Here is a 10,644-nt window from a genome sequence, read left to right on the forward strand (position 1 = left end):
TATAGAGCTCCACTAGAACGCAACAGTAACCATTTTCTGTAACTATCCAATCACTGAACGTCACTTTCAATCCCTTATTTGCATATGTGGACCTGAGTGAAAACTATCTACAGTATCCCCCTGCTGGCCCAGGGTGAGAACTTCAGTACATAACACATCTGGCAACAGCCACTGTGAGAACAGGACACTTTGTACCTTCTGATGGCCGGATGCACTGGCTCAAGCCTTCAGATGCTGGAGATTCCAAACTGGGATGACTTTTAAGGAGCATTTCTTGTGAAGCAATACAGGGAGCTGCCTCTTACCAAGCCAGACCATTGATTCATCTAGCCAGGTCTTGCCTACATCGGATATGTGGAAGTTTTAGACCAGGGTTTCCAAAACTTAGGTCTCCAGTTGTTTCTGGACTACGGTCCCCATCATCCCCGACCACTGCTCCTGCTAGCTAGGGATGATGGAAGCTGTAGTCCAGTAACAGCTGGAAACCCAAGTTTGGGAAACCCTGTTTTAGACAAACACATGGAGGAGAAGGCTACCAGCCCTGATGGCTATGCTCAGCATCCATGGTCAGAGGTAGCAATGCTTCTGCGTACCAGTTGCTGGAAGCCTGAGGAGGAGAGCGTGCTCTCATGCTCAAGTCCTGCTTCTCTCATTGGGTCACCTGGGTGGCCACTGTGGGAACAGGATGCTGGACCAGATGGGTCATTGGTCTTCTTATGTGATGTTCTCTCCATCAGGTGTTAATTGTAGTGAGGCCACAGGTTGGAAAACGCATGAAGGCCTGGGCCAGGAAAGCTTTGCAGCATCACAGGGGCTTCTGATTTGTTCCAGGCAGGGTTAATTTACAGCTCTGCATTTGGGGTGAAAAGAGGGCTAACGTTATCCTCGTAAATAAAGAGCAAATCCAGAGCTTTCTGAATTAAAGGCTAAGCAGTGGCTCCTCTAATCACTCTCAACAGGGCTGAGGAGGATCTGCCCTCATTTAGAGAGTGATTTTTCACATTAACTTACTGCAAAAAACCCACTTTGGACTAATCTGTCTTTGCCCGGGGAATCTCTGGGCATATGGTTTTGACAGGCACAATCCTGAATAAGAGTGAGTGGGGTGTTTTGGGGGGTTTTATTTTTTTGCAAGGGGGGGGGCGTTCTTAATCTAGCACTTGCCAGTTGATACAACCTTTCTGCTCTTTTAAGTAGCCCAGGAATAACTTTATAATCACTCCAAACAGCCCAGTTTCCTTGACCATCCCGGTTCCAAAAAGAAGTTCAGCTGCTATCTGCAGGCTTGGTAACCTTGCTTCAGGGTGAAGACTGCTTTAAGATAGAGAATTGCAGTATCATCTGTCCTGAATACACGGGTGGCGCTGTGGGTTAAACCACAGAGCCTAGGGCTTGCCGATCAGAAGGTTGGCGGTTCGAATCCCCGCAGCGGGGTGAGCTCCCATTGCTTGGTCACTGCTCCTGCCAATCTAGCAGTTCGAAAGCACACCATTGCAAGTAGATAAATAGGTACCACTCCAGCAGGAAAGTAAATGGTGTTTCCATGCGCTGCTCTGGTTCGCCAGAAGCGGCTTAGTCATGCTGGCCACATGACCCGGAAGCTGTACGCCAGCTCCCTCGGCCAGTAAAGCGAGATGAGCGGCGCAACCCCAGAGTTGTCCGCGACTGGACCTAGCGGTCAGGGGTCCCTTTACCTTTACCTGCCCTGAATACCAGTTACTGGGAATCGCACATGGGGCGACGGTGCTGTTGTGCTCAGACTCTGCTTGCAAGTTTCCCATTGGGGTATCTGGCCAATGGCTCATCTAGTTCAGCATCCTGTTGTCGCTTATTATGCAAAGTCCACAAGCAGGACCCCAGTGCAACAGCACTCCCCGCTCCTGTGGTTTCCAGCAACTAGTATTCAGAAACATTACTGCCTCCAACTATGAAGGCAGAAAAGAGCCATCAATGTTAGGAGCCATCAAATGCCTTCTCCTCCGTGAATTTGTCGAATCCTCTTTTAAAGCCATCCAAATTGGTGGCCGTCTCATGTGGGAGTGAGTTCCATTGTTGAACTACAAGCTGCATGAAGAAGTCACCCCCATAGCTGTCAACGTTTCCCTTTTTTAAAGGGAAATTCCCTTATTCCGAATAGGATTCCTCTCAAGAAAAGGGAAAAGTTGACAGCTATGGTCACACCTAGATAACTTTAATATGGAAAATTTGTGAAGAAGGAATTCCTGAACGAATATAGCCCATGGGAACTGGGTGCTGAGCCATGAGTCTCATCCAGCAAGCAGTCCTCAAGGGAAATTCATCAGTGTTAAAGCACTTCTAATATATGCACATTTTTGCATACCATCTTGCCATTTTCGCAAACATTGCCCCCTAATAGGATGCTATGCTGCTTTCACTAATATATGCAATCTTCCCTTTAATGCACACATTCACACATATTATTTGGTTGGAGAGCTGCAATGAAAACGCCCCCAGAGAAGTCTGGATTTTGAAGGGAGGCTGTGTTTTGTTTCACATATCACATCTGGGAAGTGGGAATCAGGTAGTTTTCATTAACATGAGAACCGAGCCAAATGTCCACCCCCATTCCTACACAAGGCTCACCTTGCCCTTCAGATCCTGTCCCTTCAAAAACTCTCGGCACCAATGACACCTACAACCCTATCATATTGCACAAGTTTGCAGTAAGAATGGAAGCTCCACCAGTCAAAATGTGATCTTGTAAGCCATTTGAATCCCTATAGCTGTCTGTTCATACTGGGTCTGTGCATCTTTCTATATGTTTCTCTTCTACCAGGCATTCAGCTTATTAACAACCCTATGGTAGTGCTTTTTTCCCTTTAAAAAATGTTTAGGGGTACTCTCATTTTGACTCAAGAAAACCACCATTTTATAGTTCAAATCAGGAAAAATAAATACAGTAAATGGACAAAAGTACAAAGATTCCTCAAAATGTTTAGGGTATGCGTCCCTCTGCGTCCCCTCAGAAAAAAGCACTGTCCTATGATCTTTTAAATGTGGTTGTGGGAGGGGGTTATTGTTTAGTTTTAGTTTTAGTATGTATTTGGTGTTTTTGTGTTGTATTTTTATGCTGTGAACTGCTCTTAAGATCTTTAGATGAAGATCTAAAATACAAATTTTGGTAATAAACAACAACAACAACAACAACATGCAATTGAACTTCCTTTCACCCTTTCACCAATCCAGCTCAGTATTGCCTACTCTGACTGGCAGGGTCCCTCCAGAGTTTCAGATGAGGAGTTTTTACCAGCCATTGAGGATTGCACCTGGACCCTTCTGCATGCAAAGCGGGTGTTCCATCACTGACCCAAAGCTCTTCCCTTACAAATAGGTAAAAGGTCAAGGACCCCTGGACAGTTAAGTCCAGTCAAAGGCGACTATGGGCTTGCGGCGCTCATTTCGCTTTCAGGCTGAGGGAGCTGGTGTTTGTCCACAGACAGCATTCCGGGTCATGTGGCCAGCATGACTAAACCGCTTCTGGCACAACAGGACACCGTGACGGAAACCAGAGCGCATGGAAACACCATTTACCTTCCCGCTGCAGTGGTACCTATTTATCTACTTGCACTGGTGTGCTTTTGAACTGCTAGGTTGGCAGGAGCTGGGGCAGAGCAACGGGAGCTCACTCCATCATGGGGATTCGAACCGCCAACCTTCTGATCGGGAAGCCCAAAAGGCTCAGTGGTTTAGACCACAGTGCCACCTGCATCCCCTTACAGATTAAACAGGATTCCAGTCCTCATGGTTCTGAATGAAGGGCTGGTTTCATGGGAAGCTGCCTTATACTGAGCCAGACCATTGGTATGAAGTCAACATATATGCACACTTCAGGGATCCTCCAGGCAACAGTTTGTGGCCTGAGTCCAAACCAGCATCATCTCCCACTTTGAGGAATCTGTCATCTTCCATCCCAGTAGCCTGCCTTAATGGTGCCTTTCATGATTCTTTAATGGCGGGGAGGGATCCTGCTGCTTCAGCAGTCTGCTGTCAGAGTGGGTGCTAGTAAACCACAATGCTGCAGGAGGAGGTTGAGCGGACAAGCAGGGGCTCTCTGCAGCCCCCTCGCTCCGCTCCAGTCGATTTGATTAAAGACGTAAATCAAAAGGTGGAGGCAGGAATCAATAGCCCTGACAAATGGAGACTCTTCTGGAGACGCTACACCTGGCCCAAGTCTGATTCATCAGCATGCACTGAGTAAGTAACTCTTGTTGCAGGAGGGGAATTGTGGAGGGGGTGGGGGAGCCATAGGTAGCAGTACTGGCCCATCAATAAGAAAAAATCCAAAAGTCACAGCGTGATTTAGGAAGGGTCAAATCAGTCTGTTATGAGTTATTTTCACTTTTATAATTGTCGTCGTCATCATCTTCGTCATCATCATCATCATCATCATCATCATCACAAAATAGGTATGTACTGGGGGCTGAATCCCTGCTTGCTCTGCTCACCAAACCCCTGGCCACCCCTGCTGCATTAATTCCCAAAAGCTTCCTCTTCTCACTCCATGCAAAGACTTAGTTCACTTTTCTTGGCCTCTTGAATTTTTCTTCACGCAAATGCAGGGTTGCGATGCCGCACTACAATTCTTCCAATGGGAGCTACGTGATGACAGCCTTACATTTTTATGTATATAGGAGGAAATACTTCGCCGGATGGTACTTCAATGTGAATTTTTGCCTTAATATTGAACATGTAAATGGATAGAAACTGCATCAGCTGTGATCCAACCTGGCAGGCAGGTGCACCATCAGCACTGAGATCAGCACCAGTCAGCTTAGAAACACCATTTTTAATTTCCTATATGCTTTGTGGGCGTGGGAATCTTTTTATCCTGAGGGTCACCTTCCCACTTGGGCCACCTTCCAGCTTCCCATTGGTTCATCTGGTTGGCCACTGTGAGAACAGAATGCTGGACTCGATGGGCCTCTGGCCTGATCCAGCAGCCATGCTCTTCTCAAAATAGAGGTTAGGTGAAAACACGTCCCTTGGATGAAGTCTGACTCAAGGAAACACCCAGCTGGGTTAAAAAACTAGTATCAGGGCTCTCCCTGAAGGAGTATCTCCTTGACATTTATCTGACAAGCTTCCTGTTTGTACTTTCTTAGGGCTTCACTAGACAGGATGCTAAATGTATCCTTAGAAACACCAGCCAGTTTTAAAAATTATTTAATAGCAGGTGCTGAGGCTGATTTTCAGTGTGTGTGTGGAGATAAAGATTAACTCTTCCTTCCGCAGTCACTTACCTAACAAAAAATTGTTCTGTCCTTATAGGTAGAGGGACCAGTGGCCTGATTCTTTATGAGGCAGCCACCTACTTTTGAGCTTGTTAGACTGGGTGTGGGCAGAAAAAGTGATGTGTAATATCATGTCCTACATCGGTATCTATATAAAGCACCTGTCTTGATATTAGAAAAGAAATTATGGCTGTACTTTTTTCCCTTTCCTATGCTGACAATGCAGGGTCTTTTCCTGTCTAGGTAGGTAGGTAGGCAGTGGTGGCGCTGTGGTCTAAACCACTGAGCCTCTTGGGCTTCCCAATCAGAAGGTGGGTGGTTCAAATCCCTGTGACAGGGTGAGCTCCCATTGCTCTGTCCCTGCTCCTGCCAACCTAGCAGTTGGAAAGCACACCAGTGCAAGTAGACAAATAGGTACCACTGCAGCCAGAAGGTAAACGGCATTTCTGTGCGCTCTGGTTTCCATCACGGTGTCCCATTGCACCAGAAGCAGTTTAGTCATGCTGGCCACATGACTTGGAAAACTGTCTGTGGACAAACACCGGCTCCCTCAGCCTGAAAGTGAGATGAGCGCTGCAACTCCATAGTCACCCTTGACTGGACTTAACCATCCAGGGGTCCTTTACCTTACGTTTTTTTACCTTACCTTTGTCAGTCTGCTACATTTGAGATTCTCAGTTCCTGCAGTGGACTTCAGAAACCCAGAGAGGAAATAAGAGGTACTATGGTCAAGAGTCTGAAAGCCAAGCCTTATGAGTTGAGGGATTTGGGCATGTTCATTCTGAAGAAGAGGAGAATGAGACGTGATATGAGAGCTGTCTTCAAATATCTGAACCACTGTCATATGGAAGATGCAGCAAACTCCCCCCCCCCTTGCTTCTCCAGTGGGTAGGACCTGAACCAATGGATTCAAATGACAAGAAAGGAGATTCAAAGGAAACATTAGGAAGAACCAGGGCTTTTTCCAACTGGAACTCACCAGAACTCAGTTCTGGCCCCTCTCAGGTGGGCACCATTGTAAGATAACAAGGGAGGTGTTCGTGATGAGTTCCGGCACCTCTTTCTAGAAAAGTAAAACTGGGAAGAACCTTCTGATGGTAAAAGCTATTCAACAGCAGAACAAACCTCCACCAGAAGGTTGTGGACTCTCCTTCATTTGAGGCTTTTAAACAGAAGTCGGATGGCCATCTGTCAGGGATTATTTAGCTGTGGTTCCTGTATTGCAAGGAGTTGGAGTAGATGTCCTTTGAAAGGATCCCTTCCAAATCTACAATTCTATAATTCTATGATCCAGCCCTAGGTTTGGATACAGCCTCCCCCTGAAAGTCACCTGGAGCTTAAAAAGCAAATATTGTTATGCAACACCCCCCCTCCAAAAAACAAACCCAAGAAGATGAGACTGTAGTAGAGGGAGAATGTTTTTGCACCTGGAAACCAGGTACACATCCTGAATCCAGCCATGATTTGTTACCCTCCGGTTCCTCTTTTGGAAGAAATCTGGCCCTTAAATCTTCTTAAGGAAGCCACCCATCAGTCCCAAGCAGGTGTTCTATGGAGACAACTCCATTCTTTGGGAAAGATTATGGTGACAAATGGGAGGTGTGTGGGTGCCATGCATCTAAAGAAGCACCCACTGGGAAGGGTGGGAGGGCTGGCATTAAAACTTTTGTGCCACTGAACCAAATAAGGAGTGAAGCCACCCAGGGACCCGGTTTGCTTGAGATTGTTTAGCCAACCATGTCATGCAGATCATGAAAAGTGCTTTAATCTGCAATGTTACAGGGCCTCCCGAGGGGATTAGCTGCCGTCCCAATATGTTAATATAGCAAAAATGGATGATCCAATTAAGCTTTGCAAAGTCGCATTGGAAGCAAAGGCCCATATGCTGCTTTTTATCCCTCTCAGTGTGCAAGGATGCAGCATAAAATCCTGGCAGCCTGTGACATCTGATGAGCCGTTTTGGCCTTCTGCAAGACGGTGTGTGTGTCTTGTGGGACTCTCTTCAATCTCAGAAAGCTTGAGCCGAAAGGACTTTTCTGAATTCATCATGCCATTCACAGGTAGCAAATTTGGGGAGGATTTCAATGGTTTGCAGGATGGACACAATGTCTGTTCACAGACAAGCAGGTAGAGATGGTTCACTTCAACAAGGAGAGAAGGTTCACTCCAGCAGGTGGAGGAGGTTCACTCTAAGCCAAGAGAGGTGGTTCACTCCAGCAGGTGGAGGTGGTTCACTCTAGCCAGGAGAGATGGTTCATTCCAGCAGGTGGAGGTGGTTCACTCCACCCAGTTGGGATGGCTCACTCCAGCCAGTAAAGGTGGTTCATTCTAGAAAGTAAAGTTAGCTTGCTTCAGGAAGTTGCCTTATCCAGTCAGACCATTGGTTAATCCAGCTCAGTACTGGCTGGCAGTGGTTCTCCAGGGTTTCAGGCAGGAGTCTTTTCTTTGTCCAGTTTGGCCATACCAGGGACCTTTTGCATCCAAAGCTGCTGCTCCACCATTGAGCACCACCGGACTGCAAATCCCTTGACCCTTGACCATTGGCCATGCTGGCTTGGACTGATGGGAGTTGATGTCCCACAACATCTGGAGAACCACAGACTAGGGGAGGCTGCTCCAGATATCATAATATGGGCTTTATCAGAGATGTTGTGGACACATGATTCTGCCTGGAGCTGCTGCACTGCAACACAGAATTGCATAGTTTCCGGCAATGCACAGAGGAGTGTTTTTTCTCTCTCTCTTTTTCAGAGTACGATCATGCCAGCAGGCCTTATTAAAGAAAAGCATGCTGATGAAAGGAGAAAGCCAGAAAGTGTTCCAGGGAGAGTCCTTTGGCTCTTGCCCCATCCTCTCCCAGTTCCTGGAGCACTGGGGCTCACAGTAAATGGCTGTTGCTCATAATTTGCTGAGCTCATTGCAAGCAGAAGCAGAGGGAGGCCAGCTCCTTGCCTGGCAGGACCATTTCAATACAGACACATAAAAGAGATTTGACTTCCCCACTGCCTTGGTAGGATGTAAGCCCAACCAGCTTTTCTTCTATCAACCACTGATGGGGAAAGGGAGGACTCCCGAGCAAGCTGAAGGAGCCGATCACCAGATTTAGAGAAGAGGCTCTGTCACCTTGCCCTTTACATTGCTAGGCCTGGCCCAGTGTTTCCCAAACTTGGGTTTCCAGCTCTTTTTGGACTACAACTTTCATCATCCCTAGCTAGCAAGGCCATTGGTCAGGGATGATGGGAATTGGAAAACAGCTGGAGACCAAGTTTGGGAAGCAATGGCTTGCCTATGAGAACCACTTTGGAAAAAGGCAGGGAGGGAAATTTCAAGTCTGTTGGCTGGATGTGGCCCATCAGGCTTTTCTACCTGGCCCTTGAGACTGCCTCACATGCTCTGTGGGCCATACCTCTCATCTGTGTTGATCCAGACTCTCAATTGCTTTTGCCTGGCTGAAACATGCGCTTGAATTGTGATAATGCCTCTTGCTTGCTGGATGGAGATAAGCTTAGACACTGCAAGCTCCTCCTCCTAGGGAGGTGGAGCCACTGGTAGGCGAGGCCCTGCCAACCTTTATATGGCTTAAGAGGGGATGACAACATCTTCCCAATCTCAGATAGCAGGTTTCCCTAGAAGAAGAAGAAGAGTTTGGATTTGATATCCTGCTTTATCACTACCCGAAGGAGTCTCAAAGTGGCTAACATTCTCCTTTCCCTTCCTCCCCCACAACAAACACTCTGAGAGGTGAGTGGGGCTGAGAGACATCAAAGAAGTGTGACTAACTCAAGGTCACCCAGCAGCTGCATGTGGAGGAGCGGAGACGTGAACCCGGTTCACCTGATTACGAGTCTATCGCTTTTAACCACCACGCCAGACTAGGAGCTGTCCAGGGTCCTGATTCCCCCTTGGCCCAGAAGAGGCTCTTGTATTCATCACCAAGTCAAGCCCCAGTAGAAAGAGGATTGGTAGCAGGGAAAGAATGCAGACCAACGGCTGGTAGACAATGGAGACTCATCGCAACATTCTAGGAATGAGTCTGAGGAAGCCCATTGGTTCCCTTACTGTTCCCTACTATGATGGGCTGTGTTTCCACACTGATGCTGGCAAGGTTGCCAGAAGGTGTGGGAATCAAGCTCAGGACACCAGCCTTCTGGTCGCTGCGGAGTATCACTGAGTTGTAGGTCTGATCTATGGAAGTGTTGAAAGGTCACTGCTTGAACTGAATATGGAACTCACTTCCATAGAAGGAAGTGATGGCCACTCACCTGTAGGGCAGTAAAAGAGGACTGGAGAAATTCATGGAGGATAGCAATGGCTACAAGAGCAAGCGCTTGTGTGCTCATGGTCCTGCTTGAAGGTTCCCATGTGGGTATCTGGACAGTTACTGTGAGAAAAGTATGGGGCATTGACCTGATCCAGAAGGCTCTTATGTTCTTCTATGTGCATAGAATTGTTATTGTATAAGACAAATAATAAATGTTGGAAATGATGCCGTCATCTTATCCAGAACAGCTGCGGACCTAGCAAATGCAGTTAATGCATTTATCGCCTATTGTAAGGCGGAGGCTCTTAATATTAATTATAAAAAATTGAAAGTCCTCCACTTCACTCGTTCCCGCAAACTCAAGCTGGAGCCGCTTAAGATCACAGGTGGCTACTTAGAAAAGGTAAAAGCCTTTAAATATCTAGGCTTAATATTTACTTATAATCTCTCCTGGACCACCCATCTACAATCTGCCTCTCTTGCTGCAACCACGACCTCTAATGCCATTGTCTGATTTTATCATCAGAAGGGCGGCAAACACCTTCCAGCAGCAATTCAAATATTTAATGCCAAAGTTGTCCCTAAATTATTATATGGCTGCGAAGTATGGACTACAGCAATATCAGGTAACTTGGATCGCCCACTTCACATGTTTCTGAGATCTCTTTCCGGTGTCCCGAGATGTGTCTCAGGTGCAGCCCTACGACTTGAGTTCGCCCAGCCCTCAATTGTAAAACGAGCATGGAGTCGAGCCATTTCCTATAGCTCCAACCTACTAGCATCGGATGCTCGAATGAGAGGTGGTTTCTCCAATCTGATCTTAAGAGATATTCATAATTCTCCTTGGAAAACTACAATTAATCTCAAATTCCGCTCTCTTCTCAATTTGAACCGCAAAATTGTTTTTAACTTAGAGTGTATTAGCCCGGCGGCCCTACCTCTAATCAAAAAGAAGCTACAGCAACTTGACTTCTCTAACACAGCTTCCCATGCAAGAGGGCCGTGTTCAGGCTTAGCCCTAGCTATTCCACCCCCTGAAGGGATCCCTCTATACTGCTTCACAATTCCTTCGGAGGCTAAGCGAAGGGCCTTTACCTGTGCCCGTCTCAACTGTTTTCCTACAACAGTTCT

General features: G+C 46.9%; 1 long non-coding RNA gene across 2 annotated transcripts; it reads right to left on the reverse strand.

The window, feature by feature from the left end:
- Nucleotides 1-6,990: 6,990 nt before the first annotated feature.
- LOC307205303 lies at nucleotides 6,991-9,227 on the reverse strand. Of its 2 annotated transcripts, none has more exons than XR_013833976.1 (3): nucleotides 9,087-9,227; nucleotides 8,659-8,878; nucleotides 6,991-7,580 (listed from the first exon to the last, which is right to left on the reverse strand). It is a non-coding gene; the product is annotated as an uncharacterized lncRNA (long non-coding RNA). The 2 variants fall into 2 exon arrangements; XR_013833977.1 differs by having other exon boundaries at nucleotides 8,641-8,878.
- Nucleotides 9,228-10,644: the final 1,417 nt, after the last annotated feature.

The sequence above is a fragment of the Podarcis cretensis genome (assembly GCF_951804945.1).
Source record: "Podarcis cretensis genome assembly, chromosome: 16".
Classification (NCBI taxonomy): domain Eukaryota; kingdom Metazoa; phylum Chordata; class Lepidosauria; order Squamata; family Lacertidae; genus Podarcis; species Podarcis cretensis.